This window comes from Lepisosteus oculatus, chromosome 24 (genome assembly GCF_040954835.1).
Source record: "Lepisosteus oculatus isolate fLepOcu1 chromosome 24, fLepOcu1.hap2, whole genome shotgun sequence".
Taxonomy (NCBI): Eukaryota; Metazoa; Chordata; class Actinopteri; order Semionotiformes; family Lepisosteidae; genus Lepisosteus; species Lepisosteus oculatus.
Window position 1 is genome coordinate 10,559,017 of NC_090719.1, and position 12,531 is coordinate 10,571,547.

Sequence of the window (12,531 nt, forward strand, 5' to 3'; positions counted from 1 at the left end):
CATTAGAATTCTAACACCATACACAAGTCCAAACTATATGTCTGTGTAGTGTATTTTATATAATAAAATTCTCAGATTAATTTTGAATCTTTCTCAAAGCCTGCTATTATTGTCCTTAAGGTTTAGGCAGTTTTGAGGCTGAGACAGCTGGACTGAAATTGATTGTATTAACAACTACTTTGTTTATCTTTTTCTTCTTGGGGGAGTTGTTTTCTCCAGTTGTGTGGAAACTAATTTGTTGTGATCTCTGGGTTTGTTACAGAGTTTTTTCTGGTACTTTCTATGAGCCTCTGGTACAGTATGTTTACTGTACATCTGCCTTCTCCCCATAATGAATTGGCCATTCCTGTTTCTTATGTTTTCTTTTAGTTCATGTGATCAACACCTGCAATGTTGATTTGCTGGCCAAAAGGAATTATAAACCCTGACCTGTGTCAGTGGAAAGGGGTGTTTCCTCAATCAACCTGTTGATTTTGATGTAGAGGACCAAAGCAAGGGAAGGCCTTCAGTAACAGTATGGAGAAGTGAACAATTTCTTTGGGATCTAATAGATGAGAGTAGAAACTACCCTGACAGTTGAGATACTGCCTTCTAATGAGTTGTGTAGTTTATATTATGTTTCTTTTTTCAGATAAAATTAATATCAAGGATAGGGGAAGGGATAAAGAAAAGGATAAGGACATCTTCTCTGAGGTACTAGTTGAGACAAAACTATTCTGCTCTATTAGAGGTTAATTGTTTTCTACCCACAGTCTCACTGACTTATTCCATGCTGAAAAGAAAAAAGGAACATGGTTTTGGCTGAAGATACCTGAAGAAGGCTCAACAGCTGAAACGGTGTCGCATTTCTTTTCAGAATGGAATACATCTACTTGTTCTTTTACAACATAGGAACTATGCTAGTCGGAAGGAATATGATTTGAAAATATACTGGTGGTAACAGATACAGAGCTGGAACAAAATTGATAGTCTTACATTAAAGCTAATTGGTTTCAGTAAATACTCTGGATTAATTTTGAACAATTCATCAGAAGAAAACAAACCAAAAATGGCCCATTTCCCAGCAGGGGAGTTAGAGACCACAAAATCACTAAAATGGTCCAGAGGGAAAATAAATAAATGTGTCACTTTTCCCTGCAATTTAAAAGCTAAGAAAATGGCAGATAGTGCAATCATTTCTGCTTGGGAATCTCTGGCTGGCTCTTCCACTCCACCATCTTGTTTTGGCAGGGTGGGGAGGGTACCTGGGCAAGTCTTCTTCCCTGGGGGATGGCATTTTCACGCCGAATCTTTCTCAGGATGTTAGGTGCCCATGTCAGTAGTTTACACATAGGCCTTTTAAGGCTTTCAACATAAACCACAAAATTTAAAACTATTAAAAAAATAATAAATAAACTAGTAAAAAATTGACAACTTTTTTTCGGATCCAGAATTTTGCAAACCAAAACACGAGCGAAAGAATCTAACATTCCCTGCCCAACTCTTCAACTGGGTACTGTATATTGCATTTGAGTTTCTAACCACAGGACCCCTAAAATAGTCGAACAGCTGTGATAGAAGAACTATGCAATGAAGATTTGACCATGTGGGCAGCAGCTCTCCAGGTCTCTGCTGCATCACAGCCCCTCTCCAGGCATAATGTATCAGAGCAGAAAGGCACTCCGTATACTGTACATCGAGTCAGGCTATGATGACTTCCAAATGCCTGGGAACAAAATTTAGAGGCTTCCAACACAAACCAACATCATTTTAATTGTGGTAGGAACATCCAATTTGATATGTGTCTTTTCCTATTAGAAGACAAAATGAGTGCTAGATGAGAGCAAGGGATATTTCTTTTTTTGGGGAATTATGGACAAAGTCAAGGTTTTCAAAATGAAACACGGACTCTCCTAAAACATGTGAAATGGTGCCCATAACACTACATGGACAGAGAGTACACCGGGGAATAGGAGCATTATTCCCCAACGTTTGTTTATATGATAGTGAAATGATAGCATCTACAAGGGGTCCAAATCACTTTGTAAAGAAAATGTAATTGTAGAACAGGATTTTTAGAAACCACATTTATAATGTCCTTGGGAATTTCATATGTAACAAACAAATCCTTATTCCAAATACTAACAGCTGCTAAGGCTTTGTATGAAGCCTCGAACAGAAGCATATAAAAAGAAAGCCAAACTCTTTGTTTTACCTCTGAATTCCCCCAGATTATACAGGTTATGTAGATAAACTCCCCTCTCCCCCCAACCATCACCATCAGGGGATGTCATAAACATGCATCGCAGAACAGGAAAACAAGTTTTAATAAAAGAAGTATCATACTGATATTGCAACTTGCAGAATGGCTAAAGAATCTCCTTTAAAAATATCTAAAAGAATATGATTCCTTTTATTTTTCCAAAATTTTATACTTTGGCTCTGTTTAAATCTCCGTCTTCATAAAAAACTTCATTAAATCTCCAAGTTGTCCAATTAAGCAAATAGTCAGCTCAAAAAGACAATTAAGAGCTCAGGTGGAAAACAAAAACAGAAACCTTATGCCTTTCCAGGACAGGAGGTATGCACCTCTGATATCTAAAGGGAACACCATCCATCCCAATTTTCACACCAATGCAGGGCCGTGGTAAGTTGACACTTAAGTTCAAAGACTGTATCTACAGGATACGGTACATCCCAGATGGGATGCCATGCATACCAAAGAAAAGTTAGAGACACTAATACACCCAGGATGTCTTTCAGGCAAAGAAGGACCATAAGATTTATAGGACAACACTGCTAACCAGACTTCAAGTGAATGTTGAGATACAGGAGTTTCAGGATTAAACTAAAGTGACAATAATCACAATAGGAGTACAAGAAACATTTGCCAGAGCTTGGCCCTGTGCAGCTCTTTCATGCTACAGAATGAAGAATTTAATACATGGTCATTTCCCTTTCCATATGAATTTAGAAATTTCTAGAGTGCAATCTGATCCAATCCACTAACAGGGGAACTACAGTAAGCCACATTCTAACCAGGGAGCACTTTCATAATTATAACCAAAATACAAACTGGAAGAGAACTGTGCCCAAATGTTCAAATCTGTGTACAAGTTTAAAAATGTTAATAAAGCTGTTATTTTAATACATGTGAAGAAGAGAACATTTTAATACCAGGGTTTTCTAAAGTTTTTATATTGTAAGTGCCACCATCAGAGTTAGAGTGGTTTTGAATTTGCATTTTCTACATATGATATCTACATATACAGTATCTAACAGGGTTAGTTGGGGACTGTGTTTTTTGCAGTGGACTGTGAGCAGATGTGCTGAGATGCTACTGTATGTTATAAAGAATCCTTCAATGTACTTCTTAAGTTCTTGTAGTTCCGAACTGTGGTTCAAGTCACAGAGCAGCTCAGTGAAGGTTTGAGATGAGTTTAAACTGTGATGAAAATGGCCATTTCCAGAGAACAATGGGATTAGACAAACCACAAGGTGTATCCCCTACCCTGTCCTAAATTACAACAGCAGGTCTCTGTTTAAAATTCACTCAAGCAAGGTGAAAAGTCAAAGAGTCAAATTTCTACAGAATCCTCAGGGCCCCTTACTAGGTAGGAATCTGTTACATAGACAACTGGAAAGCTTACTGCCTGTCGTCATCCTCACCAGAGGATTGGCATATAACTTCTTAACAATGTTAATTACACCTTATCATGAATTTATATGATCTATCACCATTCGAGTCCGTCAAAAGCCATCTAGACATCCAGTGAAAAATCTTCAGAAAGCAGTCTCTGTACCCATAGGAAAAGTATGAAAGAAGTATTAAACACTATCAGAAGTAAGATATTGCTACAACTGATCATGTTGTACTGATGTATCCATATAGAGTAGGATAGGCCTCCAGCAAATGTGATCGCACCTTAGAAGAGAACTTGTTGTCGGAGCAAATCTGAAAGTTGGGCTGATCTCATGGAAATTATCTTTTTCAATAATAGGGATTTAATGGCTGTATTAACATCCCTTTTTAAAAATACATTTTCTTAGTGGCAATGTTTTTTTTTCAAAGAAAAGGGACCTAACCTATAACAAATGTCAGATAAAATTCAGGAGGAATTAAATCAATGTCAGGTGATTAACACTTTGCCGTGTCCTGAATCACTTTAATTTAGATTCAGATATCAGTGCTTTCAGTACAGCCTTTTCTGCTAGAGAAAGATTATGTAAATTAAGAAACGGATGAACACTATGCAATTTGTTTTCTGATTAAATTGTATATTTAAACCATATAACTCAGGAAAAAAACTAAATGTGGAGTCTATCTGCATTGGATCTGACAGTAATAACCCCCGGGTTGACCTAACAATACAAATACCTGCAAAGTGTTAAATTCTGTGGAGTCTTAATGTTAGAAAATGGCTGGATTGCCTTCTCAAAAATTAATAATTCTGCCTCAATCTAAATATAAAAAATCTGGCAGGATGACTAAGCAGAAAATGTCATTCTTTTCTTTCCTAGATGTGATTTCCAGTGCAGTACCCTCAGTAAAAGTGAATTGTTCAGCATGTTGTAGGAGAGACAATTTGGTCTGAAGGTTGCTATGATTGCAATTAACACTGATTTGCAGAAACTGGCATGGTGAAATGGTCAGTATCTATGCTTAGTGTGCTGCTGAAAAATTACCTTTGGCAAAAACAATCAGTTCTGCAGTATGATGTTTTCGTCAATTTGGCTGAAGCGTTACACACACCATGCATCTACCATACCCAGATCAGAGATAATTTATCTTATATACTGTATATTACTAAGATATATTATTTCTTAAAGCTGTATCCTTAGCCTCTTTGAAGCTCAGAGAGTTCAAGCATGAATTGATCTTTTTGTTTCATCCAAAATATTAGTTTTAGATAAAAATAAATTGAATTAAATTAAATTCAAGGTTCTAGCCTTCTTTTAAAAAAAAAAAAAGATTGGACTGCCTCCTTTTCACCTGGGATCAATAATTATGAATGTACTTGGTGCAACAAGAAAGACCAGATTCTGTTTTTTAATTAAAGTGTCTTACTGACACTGGGAACAATATTATTGCAGGAAAATTAAATCCACAACTTAAAGACCATTTTTTAATGTCAAAAGATTGTTTTTTTTCTTTTTAGTTGCAAGTATCCCAGCAGGTTATCACTATCCCTTGTATCCTCCCGTTTTCTCCATCAGAAATAAAAGCAAGAAAAGCTCCTCCCCTCAAAAAAAATCCAGGGGCTCAGACTGGCCCTCAGAACCAGAGCTCAGGTTCATGAAAAATAACTTAAAATACACAACATCTTTAAAATGCACAGATTGGGCTGTTACCTCTCTTGCTATCATGAGAGAGCTGGAGCTTATCCCTGCAAGCAATGGGGCGCAAAGCAGGATACACCCTAGATGCAAAACCAGTTCCGTCATGGGATACATGCAGACAAACATGCACACATTCACGCCAAGTATTCCTGAAGCCAGATAACCTGCCAGCATGATTTTGGACTGTGGGAGGAAACGGGTTCATCTGCCAGAAACCCTTTGAAACCCAGAGAAACAATTCAGACTCAAAGCAGATAGCAATTGCAGGAATTAAACCCAAGGCCTCAGCGCTGAAGAAGGCTCCACGGCCTAAACTTTCTTTTTTTTTTCAGCATAGAATAAACCTATTACTTGTTCCTTTGCAGCCTATGCATGCTGACGCAGCTACTCACCTGAACAGCTGTGAGTGCAATGCTAACTACTGGACTCCTGTACCACCCATGGTTCAAGTCATTTACTGTATGTATATTAAATGACTCAAATGACCACCAGTTCATCACTGAATACTCCCAAGGAGATGTTTAGTACAAAAATATTATTCATAAAATAAGTCAGCTTTAAAATGTATCTCAGTAAAGAAAACAATGCATGAAAACAAACAAACCTACTGTACAGCAATGCTATTGCAGTAACATTCAGTGTGATAGAATAACATTTCACCTCTCTTCTGCATTGTGTAAATCATTATCTATTGTCTGTTTCACATCAAAACTGACAAATTAATACTGTCAGTATTTTCATAGTTGTGTTAAGTTACTTAGTGTAAAAAATGTACTGATAATTTATCTTGACACTTAAATCATTTGAGTTCCAACTGTTAATTTCTGAATAAACAGCCATTTGTAGATTATCACTTTATGATGAACAGACACAGATGGGAATGACTTTAAACATTCATACACTCCAAAAATGATTTTCATTCCTTCTGAAGAGGTCAAATTGGTTACACTTTAGGCAACACACCTGTGTGAGGGCCATGGTGAAACTTAGAAGTTGGTACAGGGTTAATGAGGGGAGGTCTGATAATCAGACAGCTGAAAGTACATGATTCAACCAGAAAATTGAAAACAATTAGTTTTTAAACAATTATAAAAACTCAGACTAAATGTTTAGCTGGAGAAAATGAGTAATAAGTGTCCCAAAGACCAAGATTCAGAACTAATGGTTAATGAATAAGTGGTTCCCAAACCTGGTCTTGGAGGATCACTATATTCTGGATTTTGATCCAGTGGCAAAAGGAGATGAACATGACACTTCAAGTGACCCTCAAATTTCCCTCAATTTCCCTCAAATTCCCATTGAAGCTGAGCAGGAAAACTGGCTGCAAGAACTCAGCATCTATTGATCAAGTTCAGGCAGGCAAAAGAGTCTTGGAACCACAAGTGAATTGCGGAGAGTACAAAAGGCATGTTTGCAAAGACTGAAAAGATGGAATACCTTCAAAAACAGGGGGGGAGACAGAGCTGGCGTAAAGGATTAGCTGAATCTCCAAGCCGAATGGAAATCAATAATTTTGATGCAAAAAACCTGAGAGAGGAACTGTTTTTTGTCTCAGGGGTCCCCTGAGGTAAGGCACGAGGAGCTCCCTGTGTCCTAAGAGTAACCAGATGTGAGAAAGATGCTGCCCTTTTCACCTGTGCCTGAAAAAGATCTTCCCTGTTCTAAATAGCTTTAAGGGAAAGGTATGACAGTCTCTCAGGCATCTACTACGATAGTCCAAAAGGAAGAGGGAAAATGCATAAGTTTTGTATCATTACATTTGACATCTTTTTCAAGGGTTGTGGGTTTGAGTCCCACCACATCTCCAAAAAGAAATATGCAGTAGTCCAGTCCCTGGGGGAAAACATAATTTGAGATCAGGAATTGAAATGTACATTTTCAGTCCTGGAAGGGGCACTGAGTACTGAATACAAGGACGCAATAGATTCTGCTAGATCCAGCTACTTTTCCCACATCATTGAGGACAATTATAACAATTTTAGACACCTGTTCTCCACCATCAACAAATTGTTTAATTCAAACAGCCCCACCACATTACCTAACCCATCCCAACTCTGCAACACATTTTAAGTGTTCTTTAGCTCCAAGATTGACAACATACAGTATGGCATCACATTCACTCTATAATGCATATGACCTCCACACCTCCTCCCTACTTGCCTAGCTTTACCGGTTATCTTCTCTCTAGCTTGTCTTTACTTCATGCCGCATGCTTTTGTAAACTGGTATCACATATGAAATCCACCATCTGCCTATTAGAGCCCATTCCCTCTGCTTTATTTCTGTTTTGTTTCTCAACTCTCTGCCCTATTGTCCTCTACATAATAAATGAATCATTGAGTATTGGTGTGGTACCAAAAGCCTTTATAACTCCTGCAGTTACCACTGTGCCAAAAAAAATCAATGTCTCTGAAAAACCTAAACAAACTTCAACCTATATTTAACCTACCCTTTCTTGCAAAACATTTGCTGTTACATTTCAGTTAAACAACCAGTTCATTGCAAATTACCTCTTCAAATCTTTCTTCTTTCTATCTTTATTATTCTTGACCTTCATGCAGTTTTTGACACTGTTTATCATGATATTTTACTTTCTTGTCTTGAGACTGTATTTTAAATTTGTGATACTGCTCTTAAATAGTTCCAGTGTTACCTCACTGATTGCCATCACTTTTTCTCTCTCTTGGTGGTTTCAGTTCAGAATTCTGGTGTTCTGCAGGGCTCGATATTGGGCTCCATACTTTTCACATACTGTACATGTTTCCACTTGGCCAGCTATAATTAGTACACTGATGATACTCATACTAAACCAAGCACTGAAGTAGCTGACTCTGCTCTCTCTAATTGCATCTCATAAAAACATGAATGACTAAAAATGTCCTTCATTCAACTGCAGCAAGACTGAAGTCATGCTTCTTGGCACCCCCATCAAATATGTAAAGCTAATGCAGTAACCCTGTCTGTGGATGGTACTGTACATGAGTTTCATATCCAGCCTCAGCTACAGACAAAAAGATACCTGCATTTTATTTAAACCATGTGAACCAATTTTATTGCACACAGAAGTCACTCAGCTACTTGTGTAATTCATAAAGGTAATTTTGTGTACCTAAATTAATTTAGGTTTGGCACAGCAAAGGGTTTGAATACTTATGCAAAGTATTAAACTTTCATTTTATTTTTCAAATTAATATTCTACTTACTTCTTTCTTTTTGTTTTTTGTACTTGTATGTGTATGTAAAAAATAATAATATTTTAAAGTCTCATGTCTGCCACCATTACAGCAACAAAATACAATAACTGCATGGGTCTGAATATTTTTTATAAAAAATGATATTTTTATCATTGTTTTTAAAAAAATCTTGGTTAATTACAGTATGTAGTAAAATGCAAGGTATCTGTCATCATTTTAGTCCTGTTTAGTGGAGGCTTCAAGCACATTATATATGTGTTCTGGACAGTTTCTGGATTGAAAACAGCACAAAGAGTTCTGGCAGGTGCATATGAATGATTGTCAGATTTAAAATGGCTCCACTAAATGAATTACTTTTTGGAGACTTGATTAGAGCATGTGGAACAGGTTCTGCAAAGAGAATTTACATCTACATTATTTTGTGGGTCTTAGAGAACAGAAGAGACCTGAGGAGAGAGGCACAGTTGGTAACAGTAACCTTTAAACAGTATTTTTAGCATTAAGGGTTATGGGATTTAGGCCCTTCAAGATAGCTTTTGTGCTCCAAGGACTTTAAAGTTAATCTTCACTTTGTAAATGGCCCTTGAAGTGCACATTTGTATTGATTAGTTATCTTAAAGACCTACTCAGTTTAAACAATCTTGAGCTGTTGAAAGCTTTCCAAATACCTTACAGTTTTGGACAAAACATGTTTACCACCTCTACTCCAAAATGCCATTGGTTGAGCATGTGAAAGTCATTTGACCTTTTTGTTCTTTTCATAGAACACAAACTAAACACTTTGTCGGAGTGGCATGGTATTCAACAAATCCGCACACTGTAAGGTTCTCTTGGCTATGATTGAAGGTACTTTTCCTGGGGTGGATGACAAACCTGCAATTTTTGTCGCTAAATGTCAGGTACTTCAGTGCAGCTTTTTTTTTTCCCCTAAGCAATTCAGTTTCAAAAGAGAAAGTTTATGTGCTTGTGTGCTTGAAAGGACCCTTTTTATCAATTCGTTTCCTCTGGCAGGTGGCAAGGAGCCAAGAAGAAAATTGCTGTTATTTCTTCTTATAAATACAAGGCCTTGTAGGAATAACAACCCCCTTTTTTCAAATGACTGCTCTTATCCAATCCTCAAAAGTGATGTCTCTTTCTCTCTAGCAGTTATTCCTAGATGTAGAACATTAAGGAAAATGCAGTATAGTACAGTGTTTTCTATCTACAGCATTTTTTAGCATTGCTCTTCAAGAATGAACATTGTGCACTATAAAACTTTTGGGAACAAATATTTCCCTTTTGTTGAAGCAAAAAATAGATTATTCCTTATTTTTACTTTTAGGTCATTATCTTTTATCAATATCAGCTTTCTTTTCTATAAGTCAGTTAATTTTTTTAAGTAACCAAATTGGAATGCGTTTGAAGACACATAATGTAGCACCTTGCACAAATTTCCTATTGCAGAATATCTTTCTTAGCAGACACCTGACAGATCTGCTTGACATGCAGGGCTTGTGAATTCTTTTCCAGGGCAGCGCAGGGTAAAGTACATACTGTAATCAAACACTTGAGTGATCTTAAATATCAATTGTCAACTATGGCTTTTCTAGTCCTGTAAGCTGTGATTTCCATCCATTTTTATCACTTTAAAGATGGCATACCCTATCCATAATCAATGGGGAAAAAACAAAAAACAGTTTCTCTCTTTGTAAAAAGTAACAGCATCAATTTTCGACATTGAAGTTTGAGGTTGCTCCTTTTCCAATTGTAGTAAATATGAATTCTACCATTCAATCCACATTTTACACTTGTGTAAGTGGAAGCTCTTCAACTCTTCTATTGATTATAATTACATAGAACTGCTTTCCTGAGCAATTTGGCATGTTAAAAGGGTCAGTGGTAAAGAATTTAACAATTATCAACAACATTTCTTAACTAAACAGGTTGGCCTGACACCTTTTGCAAAGCCTCTTCAGAACAAAATGTTTTAATTTTGACTTCTTATTCCTTCTAACATGTCATTATGCATGTCATATGCATGCAGTGTGCTTTATTACATTATTAAGTATTTAAAACTGTATAGAATGTTTGAAAAAACATTTTAAAAACATTGTTACACAGGCTATATTAATTACCACAATTATTTTCTTAGGTCTAAAGAAAAGACAAGTTTTGTTACTGATTTTCAAATGTAAGGTTTGGTTAAGATTATTTAAGTCTTGGAATGGAAGTCAAAAGGCCGATCAAAATAGGATGACTAGATCAATATTCCTAAATAGCAGCACTATGTAGAGGTGTAAGTGTTTGGAAGAGACTACTTGGTGATATTCCAGGGAATATGTTCCCCTGGGATTCCTTAAGGAGCAACTTGATGAGATCATCATGAAAATACCTAATTACAGGGGTATGTTGAGCCAAATGCTGTTTAAATTCCCAAATCAAAATCTTTTAAACAGCACTGGTTTGAAATTTCTGTGTATTTTCCTTGCAAAGTTGTTGACATCTGAAAAACTGGGTGTCAAAAATAATCAGGCATTTAAGTAACAAAGAGAAAGATGTAAAGAAAATCACAAATCACCCCCAACAAAATGAAGGAGGTTTGACATCTCTAGATGGTTTTGTTAAGAAAAAAAATGAAAATCAAGTAAATATTAAACTTTGAACTAACTTAACTGCTGTGGATTTCAAACTTCTCAGCACCCATCCACTGTAGTACTGTGACTGGTATAAAAGCTGTCTAGTTTAATCTGAAAAGAAAACATTACAGCAAAATGTTGGAAATCCTGAAATCTGACAGAAAATTCTGATGCCAGTTCTTACACGTAAACTCCAAACTCAGCAATACAGATAGTTCATTGTTTTGAAAGTTCTTTAAGATGTTGGAAATAGTGGAAAGCTGAGGTGTCAATGCCCTGAAAACATTTGATGTTACAATGCCCGTAACAGTTTGATCTGCACCCTACAGATAGAGGTTGAGTTCATTCATACTATATGTGTGGTGATGTTAGCTAGAAATATTCGTTTTGCAACTCATTTTTCATCATGCATTTCAGGGTATTTTTGACCTTTTTCAGACAAAACAAAATGGTTTGATTTCATCAAGACAGTCCACATTCTTCCCCTTCCCCTTACCGTGTCTGAATTCATACTCAAGCATGAAAACTTTTTTCAGCCTCAGGGATTGCAAGTTTTCCTGTAAAAACAATAGGGAAGACCTGCTAAAATTGCAGTAAGTAAACCAAGTGAATAATTTTTTCTATGCCAAAGAGCCATCGTTTTTATCATTTTTAATTTAGTTTATTAGACTTTTATTGCACATGTGGTTAAAAATTCCTTTGCGTGCCAATGATGTCATCCAGTACATGCCATTGTTTGCCATTCCCTGAATTCTAGTAGATCGAGCTACTACCAAACAAAGAAGTAATTATAATAAACTTATGTTTTATATGGCGCCTTTAAAAGTGGCTTCTCAACATGCTTTACAGAATGATAACAAAAAATACACAAGATATACACAATGAGAGGAGACAGTCGATGGAGGTACTGAATATGGTAGGAGCAAAAGGTTATGTACTGTAAAGTACAGTAACAGAACCAGTTACTGTAAGTAAATGCCCTTCTAAAGAAGTAGGTTTTGAGTTTAGATTTTAAATAGTTTAGGGAAGTTAACTCTCTGATATCCTTAGGGATAGAGTTTCAGAGCTTTGGGGCATAAAGGAGAAGGTTCTGTCACCCATAGACTGTAGACAGGCTCGGAGGACAGATAAGGAGACCAGAATTAGGAGAGCAAAGGTCACGAGATGGGGAGTAGGAGGATAGTAGCTCAGACAGGTACTTACCATGCCAAACCATGCAGAGCCTTATAAGTGAGACTGTAAGACATGCCAAAGACGTTTGTGAAACAGTTTGAAGACACTCTTATTTGTAACATTTTGCCAGCAGCCATATGACCCAACAACTCAACTGGCAAACCACTAAAGCTAAGCAGGTGTGAGCCTGGTCAGTACCTGGATAGGAGACCTCCTGGGAAAGCTAAGGT